This window comes from Cornus florida, unplaced genomic scaffold (assembly GCF_030987335.1).
Source record: "Cornus florida cultivar Cherokee Brave unplaced genomic scaffold, ASM3098733v1 CherokeeBrave_3.0.0_Hap2_Chr03, whole genome shotgun sequence".
In the NCBI taxonomy this organism is placed as follows: domain Eukaryota; kingdom Viridiplantae; phylum Streptophyta; class Magnoliopsida; order Cornales; family Cornaceae; genus Cornus; species Cornus florida.
In genome coordinates this window covers 76,455,120-76,468,980 of record NW_026775573.1, presented here as the reverse complement: position 1 = coordinate 76,468,980, position 13,861 = coordinate 76,455,120, and the positions used below count along the sequence as shown (strand labels likewise).

General features: G+C 37.1%; 1 pseudogene; it reads left to right on the top strand.

Annotated features, from left to right (window-relative positions):
• Positions 1-11,761: 11,761 nt before the first annotated feature.
• LOC132301839 (small nucleolar RNA R71) lies at positions 11,762-11,860 on the top strand (annotated as a pseudogene).
• The last annotated feature ends 2,001 nt before the right edge of the window (positions 11,861-13,861 follow it).

Below are 13,861 nucleotides of genomic sequence, written 5' to 3'. Positions count from 1 at the left end.
AAATGTAAGAAAGATAAAGAACATGGACTATACAAGAGATAAAAGACACAATGTGTTATGTGGGTGCTAAGTTTAATGTCTCTAGCAAGATGGAATGCTGCTTTAAGGTGTTGAAATACATATTTTTTTTTAGAATGAAATGGAAAAACATCCTAATCGATCAAAGAATGATCGATCCAATTTCGATCAATCCAAAACCTGAAAAGCTGTAGATAGCTTCGAATGATACACATAGAGAAGAAATATGCAAGGATCCAAAAATTTTAGAAGTATAGAACTCCGATCGATCCAAAGGAAACTGGATCGATCGAGAAAGAATTGGATCGATCAGGAAGGAAGTTTGCACGATGGAATAGAGAGCTGAAATATGCAGGAAATTTTTGCACGATAGGACAGAGAGCTGGTTGGATGTAGAGATGATGTTCGATTGATCGAATCTGTTTTGCTCCTTTCTTCCATCCAGCTTGAGTTAGCTTATTTTAAGCTCTTATTTGGCTGAATTAGCTTATTTTAGGGATAAACACCTAAAAAGGACAATAACATGAAATTAGCCTAAAATGGGAAAGTAAGATAGATAAAGGTCCTACAATACCTAAGCTTAAGGGATTTAAATGCACACTTTTCAGCGCTCATCACACCCCCAAACTTAAATATTGCTAGTCCTTAGCAATGAACTATAAAGTAAAGGAATGAAATGAACAACTATACAAATATGAACTAGAAAGTAATAAATGGATAACGCCACTTTCGTAGGGAACACGATTGCATTTAGCATATGCAACAAGCCTTTTAAACCCCTAGGTTAACCCTAGTGGACGAGTGAAGTCTCGTGAGGGTTTCCAGAAATGATACCCACAAACATTAAGCTCATCCTCACAAAAGAGGCACCAATATTGCAAACAAGCATTGGGAGAAAACTACTTCAAGTATGCAATTTTTCTACTCTTTCCAAGCAATTTCCCAAAATTTCAACATCAAGCAAGCAAGTATGGTCCTCCACACATCAAGAAAATGATTATGCAAGTCAAAACAATACTAGAATCCTTTTGAGTGGACCAACATCAAGTATGTTGCTATCTAAGCCAACTAAAGAAATGATTACATCCTTACCCTCAAACTAGCATACAAATCTAGTCCCGATCATCAAGACAAAGAATGGACCTTTTATTAAAGCTTTATTGATCTAGGTGCGCTTATTCTTTTCAACTTTTTTATTTTATTTTATTTATTTATTCATTTGCTTTTACAACTCTTTTTTTTTTTTTTTTTTCAAGTTCGATTATTAACCTAGAGTTTGGACCCTCCACCTTTCGGTGCGAGAAATTTAGTGCTTGATGAGGCTAGAATCCCAGCTACTCAATGGAAAGGGTTTGTTATCCATTTTTATCAAGATGAAAGCTTTTAATGCACTACTAGCCTAATTGGGATATAACCAATTCAATAATTAACAAAGCATGTACCCCATAAATGAATGCTAGTGTGCACCTGTGCTAGTGTAGAATCCTAGAGTGAATCTCAAAATAATCACAAAATCAAGATGATGTTGACCATAAATGCAAGCATGATATCAATTTTTCAAAAAATTTACTCCTAAATAGCATCCATAAGGCATACAAGGAGTATTGGACTCTCAAGTCAAGCAATTTTTAAATTTTAAGCAATATAGTCCTCAAAGATCAAAATCATAGCTAGTTATGGACCAATTATAGACAATCCCTCAAATACACAAGTCATGCTTAAAATTTGAATTGAAAGCAAATACTGCAATTAACACCATTACCCCCAAACTTAAATAGCACAATGTCTTCAATGTACTAAGAGAACCAAAGAAAGAGTATACCAGTATAGCTATGGCAAAGAATGGTTGGGACATAAGTATCGAAAGTGGGTGGTATAACCCCCCCAAACTTAGGATTAACTATGGTCCTAAAAAGATGGCACTTGGATAAAACTCATTAAATAAGAAAAGGGATGATAATAGTGCGCAGTGAACATGCAAGTGTAAATGGGACAAGAATTGAAGTAAAGAGAGAGTAAAAAGGGTGGTCCTAAAAATTTGGGCAGCACTATCTCTCGCTGAAGTCACTGGGATGCACCTGATGGAGTAAATAAAATACAGATATATCAATACAAGGTATAACATCCAAAGTATAATATGTATAGAAAGATAAAAATAATGTAAAAATAATGTACATAAGAATGTCTGGGCCAACAGACTGGCCGTAAAAATATGATATCAGTAGCAAAAATAACAAATATCAGAGATATGTAAAGCAGGTAATAGAGAGATGTGAAGATCAAGCTGAGGAGGTAGGACGGGCAGGGCGTGGTTCCCTGATATCTCTGGATATGCCCTGTAGCGCAGTTATGACATCGGAGTGAAAAGATGCCATATCTGACCGAAGAGAGACAATTGCATCCTCCGTGGCTTGGATACGCTCTCTAAAGCCATGTGTCAGTGCTGGAGCCTCAGGTATGATTGGATTAGGAAAATGATGTGCGTCTTGAACCTGCTCCTGGAAATGTAATGGTGACCCCACAGGAGAGTGATGTGGGATCTCCTATATTGGAGGCTCCTGCTCTAAGTCTATATCCATATGTATGGTGGTCGGATTAACTGTTGGGTCGTCTACTACAACTGCTACGGCTGTTGCCATCTCCTCCTCCTTAGCCTCCTCAGCTGCTATCAGAGCGTCCTCCATAAGACTCTTGATAAGAGCATTATAGCTCTTATTCTAGTCATTCTTGCCAAAGTGGCTAGTTCCTGTCTCTATGCGCTAATCTGGATGGAATGGATAGCGCTGATCTCTCAAGATCTGAGTGATAAGGTGGCCAAAGGAAGGTACTTAGCCCGCTTGGGCTTGGCCTTACTGATGTAGTTCGCGTAGAGATTCATCATGACACTCCAATATAAGGCCGGAATAGAAACCCAGTACCCTGTGTAGAAAGCATACAGGGCTGTCAAATAGTCACCTAGCCTCTGGACCTTATAGCCCGTCATACATACATTTCGGTACAAGACTGAATCAAAGAACCACAAATCATCTGGCAAATAGGTCCAAGTAGCAAATGTCTCACGCTCACTATAATGGCCTGTAAGTGCCACAGCCATGTCTACATAAGAAGGCCTCCTCTCCAGAATGGGATAAACGAGCTCAAGCTTAGGAGGGCAAATATGTGGGCATCGGTAAGATCTGGCCAGAGTCTCCACTGTAATGCTGATACAATGTGCATCAACGGTAGTGCGTAGCTCCACCAGATTACTCGGGGCAAGTCGGAGGTTCTGGAAGAGCATCCGAACAAGCCTCGGGTAAACTGGGGATATGATAGGGGCTAGAATGGTTGAAATGCCCCTCCAGTCTATGTCCTCATAGGCTTCCCGAGTCAGAATGTACCGAGAGAAGAAAGAGATGTCAAAAACTGACTCATGCACCACTGTAAGATATGAATATCTCAACAGAGGTATGTCTAAGGCCTGGCCCGGCTGTGCATGAGACAGAGATGAAGAAGGTGATGGTGTATGCTCAACCTCATCATGAGATAATGAAGATGCAGAAGCAGAAGACTATAGTCTACTATCTGATGAGGACTGGGCTGGAGCTGGTGATGCAGGCTACTCTGAATCCTAGACATGAGATGGCCCTACCTGCTCCTCTAATCTAGGCTTGACTCAGCGATGATAATGTCCATGGGCAACAATCTTGACCCTAGCCATGGCCTGCAAAACAGAAAGAAAAACACTTGTAATATAACTTAGTATTGGCATAAAGAAGTGAAGCATAGTATATAGAGACATGTATGTCAAATAAAATAGACAAGACGTGAATCTACGCAAGTGATGATGTGGCTAAATAAGCAGTGACATTTAGTGAAACATACTAAACAATATAAGTATAGAATGCATCCAATGTGGAAAACATAGGTATTGGGCATGTGTGAGATAGTATGGAATCACAAAAGAGAGTGTGTGAAGTGTAGGATGCAAATATGTGAAGTTCGATCGATCACAAAAATGTGAGATCGACCTCTTTGAGATCGATCTGAGATAAGTTCGATTGATCTTTTAGTGATCGATCAAAGAAAACTTCGATCGATCGAACTAGGACGGGAAATTCGAAAAGTCACAGATCTGTGACATGGATGGCACGGAGGCACCCAAGCAAGCTTGTGGGGCCCTCTCACATAACAACAACACAATATGGGTCACTTGTTTGGCCCGTGACCCCCAAAAATTGATTCAAAAAAATGAAGTATATACAAAACTATATATATATATACACGTATATATACACATGCCCAAAACGTCAAGAATGGAAGGAATCAAACATGGCAACCCAAGATCTAACATGTAAAGCTTAGATTCTTGAGGATTGAAGGTCAAAACTTATAAGAAAATGTAAAACTTACCAAATTAGAGAGACAAGTGGATATTGAAGGGAGATGATGAAATCTGAGATGAGGGAGAGAGATTCGAGGCTCGGGATGGTCGCCAGAGGGCTCGCCGGAGATCGGAGAGGTAGGGTTTGCAGCGGTGAGGGCTATGAGGGCTTAGATCGATCTTGAAATCGATCTAATGACTCTAGGGTTTTATTTTTAAAAACAAGTCCCGATAAGTTTGATTAATCAGGGAAAATTTCTGATCGATCGAATATATATCGATCCGAAAAATGTTGAGATCGATCTCACCTTGACAAATATTTTTTTTTTTTAAATATTTTGAATTTTTGGAAATAAAATAAAAAAAATTTAAAATTAAAATTAAAACTATTTTTTTGAATTTTTGGAAATAAAACAAAAGAAAATTGTTTTTGGGATTTTTGAAAATTTTAAAATGAAAATAAAATAAGTAATTGAAAATAAAAGTGAAAAATAAAATAAAAATCTTTTTGGAGTTTTTGAAGGTAAAATAAAATAAAATATGCACTAAAAAAAAAAAAAATGTAGTCAAAGTCAAAGTTTAGGTCACAAAGGGTAAAGATCGATTAAGCTGAGATCAATCGAGAAGATGGTTCGATCGATTAAATAGGTAAAAACCTGCAGAGAAGCTCGAACGATGCACAGAAAGGCCTTTTTCATGGACCACAAAATTTTTTCTAAGTGTGGAGTGAAGATCGATCCAAGAAAAAGTTGGATCGATCTAGGAACTTTCAGATTGATCCAAAGAAATTCTTGAACGATACATAGAGGGCTGATTTATGTAGGAAATTTTAGATCGATGGAACAGAGCAATGATTGGATGCAAGAATGGGTGTTCGATCAATCGAACCTCTTTTGAGATTGATCGAACAAGTACAAAATGCCTATTTTCAGAATGAAAGTGCATGCATACTCAATCAAAATTCTTAGCCATGTGTATGAATTCCAAAACATATCTAGACGACGCAAGAAATGAAAGATAAAATAAAAATGAGGGAGGAATAGGGTTGTAAACCCTACGAAGCCTTTACTAGTCTTTAACGTCTCTAGCAAGACTTTGGGCTCTTTTAGCCCAGATCAAACATCTTGTAGTGCATCCCCTCCTTAATGGGGTGATAAGTACTTTGAATTCCAACCGACAAACGGTTTCCTAAAGAACTTGTTGGATTAGGTTCAAAGGAATTTGTTGGTCTTTTGTCAATGTAAGCTTTGGGCTTCCATGCCCTCTCGAAGCAAGATTTTGAAACATCATTCTTTAGACGCAAGGTCAAAGATGAACTTTTTGAAGTTTTGGTTTCAAGCAAAGACTCCATTCTTTCACATCCATGGTCTAGACATTCTCCTACAACATTTACTTCTTCATGCTTATTAAATGAATTTGGGGTTAGATTGAAGATATTCAACTTCACTTTCATATGCCCAAATGAGATTTTCATTACCCCCGTCCTACAATTGATGTTGGCATTTGCGGTTGCCAAGAAAGGATGGCCAAGGATAATGGGAATTTGGCTCTTGGGATTTGGAACTAGTTCCGTGTCAATGACAACAAAATCGACTGAGAAAAAGAATTTATCAATTTTAATCAAGACATCCTCAATGATACCCCTAGGCTTTTTGATGGATCGGTCGACAAGTTGTAAAGCCACCGACGTCGGTTTTAAGTCTCGTAAGCCTAATTTAACATATACCGAGTATGGAAGAAGATTAACACTTGCTCCTGAGTCTAGAAGAGCCCTATTAATGACATTGTGACGGCCCAAGTTTTGTAAACTCGGTGCGTTAGTGATGACCAAAAGATGACCCGATAATGGATCCGAAATGCGGAAGCGAAAGGTGAAATAACGGTCTCTAGAGATATAATACATCTCTAAGACACCAATGTGACCCTCAATGAGGTCACAGAACCCAAAGGAAACAAATGCAGAAGTGTCGTTTCAAAAACGAACAAAAAGAACCTAAGGGCAAAATGGTCATTTTTATAAAAAGTGGATTCAGGTGTTATCGAGCGCACCGCTAGAAAGACAATGACAAATTAGTCAAGTTCAAAAAAAAAGTTTACTCAATTTGGAGTCCGAACGGGGGAGAAAGGTCAAAAACAAAAATGATGTCGTGGCGGCCCGACGAGGAGAACCCACCAATTCTGCAACTGAGAGTAAAAACGGGCATCTAAACGGACTTTTTTGGAAAAACTAAAAGAAGAAACCCCCCCTAAAATCAAGTTTCCTACGCTGTTAGGAGACGGAAACAAAAAAAATGCATTGTAAAGTGCCCAAAATGCCCCTAAGAAAATCAGGTCAAGAGGAAAAAAACTAATCCGAGATACTGCCCAAGTTTTGGAAATAGGGCTTCGGGAGGTTTTTAAATTGCCTAAATTGAAAATGAAACCTTAAAATGCACCCACAAGACCTCCAGAAGTTTTGGATCAGTCGTGACGATTTTCAAAAAAAAGTCGATGAATAGTACCAACTACATTTGTACTAAAAATTTGCAAAACCTGGCAGTAAGGAATTTTCGGAAAAATATTGATTTTTAAGGGCCAAGATGATGTTTTCTGGAAAAACATAAAGAAGAAACCCCCAAAAAAATTAAGTTTTATACGTGACTCTCAAGGAAAAATGAAAAAATGCATTGTGAAATATCCGAAAGGCCCCTGGAACAGAATAGGGTAAAACTCCCTAAAAATGCTACTTAGAGTTTTTGTTTCATCAAGGAAGGTATTGTTTGCCAAAGTGAGCATGCAAGTGTATGTAATATGGTAAAATAGATATGCTACAATGGCCTATGGCCTCATTACAATACATTTACAATATTTGACATGTCAAATCTCCAAGTTAGAAAAATTACATTTCATAGACAAATCATGAACATGCTAACACTTGCATGTGAACAAGAATGCTTCTAAAGAAGCTCAACTCAGCAAATCACCCAAGCAATTGCAATCTCCAATCTTGTATCCTGTACCTGAAATATGCCCCAGTATCATAGGGGTGAGTAACATAAAGCTACTCGTAGGAAATGAGGATGCATCGACCTAAAGTTTTACAAGTTGCATGATTTAATTATTGTGGTTCATTCCACCTAACGTCTATGTCAAGGTGAGACTCAGGGAGCATCCTAGCTACCTAAGATCATTTCTAGCATCAATCACCTCATTCATACAATTTTAACAACATAGGGTCATGCTTACACAAAGCAACAACATAGGAGCATGCTTTCACAAAGCAACAACATAGTGATTCTTAAGGTTATCAACTTGAAGTCTAAAATGCAACATCAACTAAATATAACAATTTAGCATAATTATAATATCTAATACCACACATAAAGACATAGATTCTCTAAGTTATCAACTAGAAATCTAAAAGTGTGAAATCAACTAAATATAACAATTTAGTATAGATGTACTTAACAACATCAAATCGCCGATAGCCAAAACCACAAGTCACAATATAAACATGATTGCAAACTTGGAATTGAATGCGAAAACAAATAGTGGAAGACTTGGACATCACGTCTTGGACTAAACCAAGAACAAATTGGTTATTCCGGGCATTAACCCGCTGGGAAGACCACCCTAGTGCGCACTATCTCAATTGGGGAGAACTCATACCTCCCGCACTAAAGCCAAACTTTAGCTATATCACAGTAACAATGTCCGAAGACTCCAAAATAATTAAGTTAACAACTTATATACGTATTAAACAGTACACGAAACTACCTTCATGCACAAGTAGGTTGTAACCACATAACACATGCTCTAAATCCACCACTACTATAGGATGACAATGTCGAATCTTTAGAGCGCGATTCATTACGCACTATAATAACATCACATGTCGAATCTTCAGTGTGCGATTCATTACACGCTATAACAATATAATTCAATATTGGAACATAAAACTCATAATTCCATTATAAGCCTAAAATCATGCCTTAAACATATTATCAATGTCAATTACATGATTCAATCAACGGTGCAACAAGGTAGAATTTAATTACATCATGATAATTTAAACTCTCAATTCTAAAACAACTCTAAATGGTCCCCAATTAACATATGCTAGTACATAAGTCATAGTTATCACAAATATCAAGCTAAACACTCAATTAGGCCAACGAAACCCTTAATTAGATTTTAATTAATCATTTTAATTAAAATCTCTAGATTTTCATATTTGTCCAAATACTTTCAAATTAAAGTATGTTAAACAACATGCCAAGACATAATTTAAAAGCATGTTACAAGTCAATTTCATGCAAGGTACGGCCGTGGGATTTAATCTTTCACAAAAGATAAATATTAAATAAAATATGTAATTTTTATTCAATCAATACCAATTTAATATATGTTAACAAATATATTAAAACATGATTTTCTAGCATGCCACAATTCAAATCAAAGTTATATATCATCATGAATTTTAAATCTTATACAAAGAAATAAAAATTACTAACTTTCTAAATTTGATACAAGGCATACATATAAGTTGTATAATCATGAGAAATACTCAATACAACACATATAAAATCCTAAAACATTTCCTACCTCAATTTCAGATGAAAATCTCAAAAGCCACCAAATGGAAACCGCTTCGAATCTGACGAAACTTCTAGGTTTTGTCGGGGACTACACCGTACACATAACCCCCAAGGAAGCCCCATCAAAATCACAACTTGACTTCAAACCCAAACTCAAAGAATGGTCAAAAATGGGTTCTAATAAGGGTGAAAGAAGTGCGTAGTCAACACGAACACTAATATTCTCCGAAAAAAAAAAAACACGAACACTAAACGCAAAGGCCCTTCTACGTTCTGACGAAGGAATGAAGCTCAAAAGAGGAGAGAGAAGATGGCAGCCTCCCTTGGGCTGCCATGGGAGCTTTAGGTTGTGCATGAAGAGGGGAGAAGATGAAAAATGAAATATCTCACCCCTCTTTTATAGAAATCTCAAAAAGTGCCCCAAACGGGCCTCGCTAGGTCAGAAAAAGTAAAATTTAAGCAGACGCGCTCAAATAGAAAAACTTTGTGAATGAAAAAAATTCAAAATGATAAAATATAAACAATGGAAGAAATAACGTGTGAAAACCAAGTCCCGAGTAGAAAGTTATGCCCAAAACAAGTTTGGCGCAAACCGGGGCCAGAAACCCCGAAACTGGAAAACATTGACCAGGAGGAAATTCCAAGAGTACACAACTCGACGTAATGTGAAAATGAATCCTGTATGAGGATCTAGGCTCAAAACAAGACATTTTGCAATAACTTTCATTAATTACACAATGGCCCCTCCAAAAAGTGAAAACTGCACTTATGGCCCAGAATGAAAATATCTTCCAAAAATATTCTCTTAAAAATTTACTAAAATAAAATATCTTCAAAAGATATTTATGAAAAACACCCCAAGTAAAGAAAATAATTTCAAAGAACTTTGCATCCATGCCCCTATGGACACCGGGAGCAACCAGAGTACTTCCTTGCAAAAATAAAGATACGTATTTTGTGGAAACCACTCAAGATGGAGATACATGAAGTTAAAAACCAACTCCAAACACAAAAAGTGTGGTTACGCCAACAAAGTGTCAAACAGGGAAAAGACAAAATAGGGAAAATGACGAAATAGGGGAAAGGACGAAAAGTGAATAGTGTCTAAAAACGAAAAATGTGGAAACGACTCGGTCCTCAAAGGAAGTTGTCAATCCACAGAAAAAATTCTCAGAAATCATTCCAGAGCAGTCGAGACGACACTAAGCGAAGAGGAACCGAACTTAGAAAGGAAAGACAACGGGAAAAAAATATCAATGAAAATTCGGGTCATTACAGACTTGGTCACCAATGATGCAAACGGTAGTAGGTGAACCGGGATCCTTAAACTTTAGTTGGGTGTTATGTTGCAAGATTGAGCTCACTTGCTCGGTCAAGACCACTTTCCTTGGTGCTTGGCTCTTGTTCTTCCTCTTTTGGGTGCAAAGATCTTTTAATAACTTGGCATAAGCCAGAATTTGCTTAATTGCATCCAAAAGTGGAAGATTAATCTTTACTTGCCTAAACATTTCTATGATTTCATTGGTTTTGGTCTTTTGTTTATCAAGATAAATGGATCCTTTCAAGGCATCCGGAAATGGAGCTCTTGGCTTAAAAACTTTTTCAAAACTTTTCTTTGAAACATCATCAACACAAGAATTTTTAAAATCCTTTTTTCAAAGCTTTGTTCACTTCATCTTTCAAATCAATTTTGGACTCACTTTTCAAATCACTTTCTAACACTTTCTCATTTGAATGATCATGCATATGCAATGAAGGAGGAATATGATAAGAAACGGGACGGGTGTCAACTTTTGGTTGCACTGGTTCACTCTCTTTATTGGGAATGCCTACTTGGTTGTCCACAATCTTCCCACTTCTTAAGGTTATCACCACATTGACATACTCAATTGTGTGCCCTTCCGATGAGGAATGATTCTCCACAACACATTGTTACTTTGGTGGGGCATTTAAAGGCATCTTCCCCTTCTCTCTAGCATTTAAGGTACTAGCTAATTGCCCTACTTGGGTTTCTAGCTTAGCAATGGATTGAGAGTGAGAATGAAACAATTGAGTGTTTGCCTCTAGAATGCCTAGAGCAATTAAAACTTTCTCTTCAAAGGCGGGACTCCTAGAGTTTCCTTGAGAATATGATAGTTGATTAAGGAAATGAGAATTAGAAAATTGATTGCCATGTGATTAGAATGATGATGATTTAAAACCTTGGGAACTTTGGCCTTGCATTGGTGGCGGAACATACTTCCCTTGAAAACCACCTTAAGGAGGGTTTGAGCCTTCCCTTTGGCTTTTCCAAGAAAAGTTTGGATGGTTCCTCCAACTTGAATTGTAATGATTGCCATACAGATTATTCCCTTGATTAAAAAATGTAACATTGACTTGCTTATGGGGCTCACTTTGAACATGTCCATGTGGACAATTGGAAGTAGAATGCAAGACACTTGAACAAGTCATGCAAGATTCATTAGATGCACGATGATGAATATGAGTAGGGGAGGAAGATACTTGATTCACTAAATTTTGGTTGATTAAAAATTGATCAAACCTTTGAGATAAGAATTTTATCTCGGTAGCTATGTCATTGGAGTTGTCAACTTGATGTAAGCCAACACTCTTCCTTCCACCTAGGTTTCTACCATTTTTAGAAGATAAAGACCTATGCATGGAATTTTCACTCATATTTTCATACAATTACCACACATCATTTTCATGCTTATCAAGATAAGAACCACCCATAGATGCATTAACCATACCCTTGTGATTATCTGGTAAACTTTCAAAGAAATATTGAACTAGTTGCCACTTAGGTATGTCATGATGAGGGCACTTTCTAAGCAAATCATTAAACCTTTCCCATGCCTCATGAAACATTTCCCCATCCCCTTGAGAAAATTCTCTAATTGAAGTTCTCATAGCATTGGTCTTAGAAACCGGATAGTACTTTTTCAAGAACTCTTGTTGCATTTCTACCCAAGCGGTTATCAAAAAAGGCCTAACATTGTTGAACCAATATTTTACCTTGTTTTTAAGGGTGAAAGGAAAAAGTTTAAGTCTTAAAACTTCTTCTGGCATGTCCGTGTATTTTACGGTGGAACAGACTTCAAGAAACTCATCCAAATGCTTATAAGGTTCTTCACTTGGAAGTCCATGATAGTTAGGAAGCATTTGAATGGTTTGTGGTTTGATTTCATAGTGATGTGCTCTAAATGGAGGCAATTGAATGCAAGTGGGTGCATTATATTCATTAGGCACATAATGGTCTCTTAATGCAATGGGAGGATTCACAATTGGTGGTGCTACATGAACACCTTGATTAGCTTGAACCATAGGAGATTGTGGAGCAAAGATTGGTTGAGGCATTCCCAATGGAATTTGGCCTTGTTATTGTGTGGAATGAATGGTCTAGGCATGCCTAATGGTACTTGAACATTTTCATGTTGCACATTAGGGTGGAGGATGCCTTGTTGGTCTATGCTACCAAGGTTCTCCACGTGGTCGTCATTCAAATTCTCCATTGGTGAAATGGAGTGATGAGAACTACCTCTTCCCCTAGGATTACGAATAACCAATTCAAGATGAAAATTAAGAGGGATAAGAGTAGGATTTAATAACCTACGACCATGCATGCACTAGCAAAGACAAATAACAAACAAATAAGCAAGTAACAAATAATTCGCCTGCACAACAAATCAATCAACAAATCTCCACATACAATGATCCCATGCTCCCATGCTTGAATAATATGCAAAGAAAAGTAAATAGCCTCCACGCAGGCTCACAATTTATCTAAGAAATGAAAAATAAGCCTCCATGCGGGCCGACGATTTAACTAGAGATTGAGTTAGAAAGATCTCACAAAGGGTCCTTAAGCAACTTCAATTCATTTTCAACTTCCAAGCTTTGCTATGCTTTGCATTTTTTTAAAGATTTTTAGTCCTTTTTGTGCTCACCTTAGCTCCTTGCTTTGAATTCTCCTTTGCTCAACTTCCTTCACTCAATTCACCTAGCCAAATAAGAATAAACACAATAAGTAACCAAAAATAAAAATAAAATAAAGACACGATCAAAAGAGTACTAATCCTTAATTATTTCCAAAACACGGCGTTTGCCAATTCAAAGTCCCCGGCAACGGCGCCAAAATTTGACGATGGCCGTTCCTATACGCTAAACTAATGTAGTAAATGCACAGTTCAAGAAAAGCCTTTTAGGTCAAGTTTAAATTTATAAAAACCACTACTACCACTACTACTAAAGTAGCAAGAGTGAGTAGGGATCATCTCAAGGGATTAGAGGGCTACTAGTAATGGAAACAATGCTTAGGGTTAGTAGGTCGAGTGATCAAAGGTAGATTGTTTGGTTGATTAAACTACAATTAAGATTAAGCAAGCTCAAAATAAAACAAGTAATTAAAGGATAGAGAAAACAAGAGAGAGAGGTCTTGGGACTTAGAGATCACCACTAAGCATCACTTTTCTATACACTCAATTTGTAATTAATGAGGGGGGAAAACATATGTTGCAACAATAGTGAGTGTGTGTGGTTGTTTTAACAAGCATGGATGACCAATTGAGTATATATTGTCTAAACAACATAATGAATAACACAATACATCAAACTAAGTCATTAATACTTCTTTAAGCTCACAATCCCAAGCACATCACATAATTAGAGAAATATACTACTTGCATTCATAAGTATGGAACATCAAACAACAAGTATGGATTGTCCTCCCATTTAACAACTAAGGTAACTACACTACATCTAAGCTAATGACATGGAAATTAAACTAATTAAATTAAGGGACAGGCACAATCCATCAAGAAATGAATATAAACCATCAAATAAACCATAAGAGCATTCTATTAAGCACTATGTCTTGACAATCTCTAGATCTATAGCACCAACACAC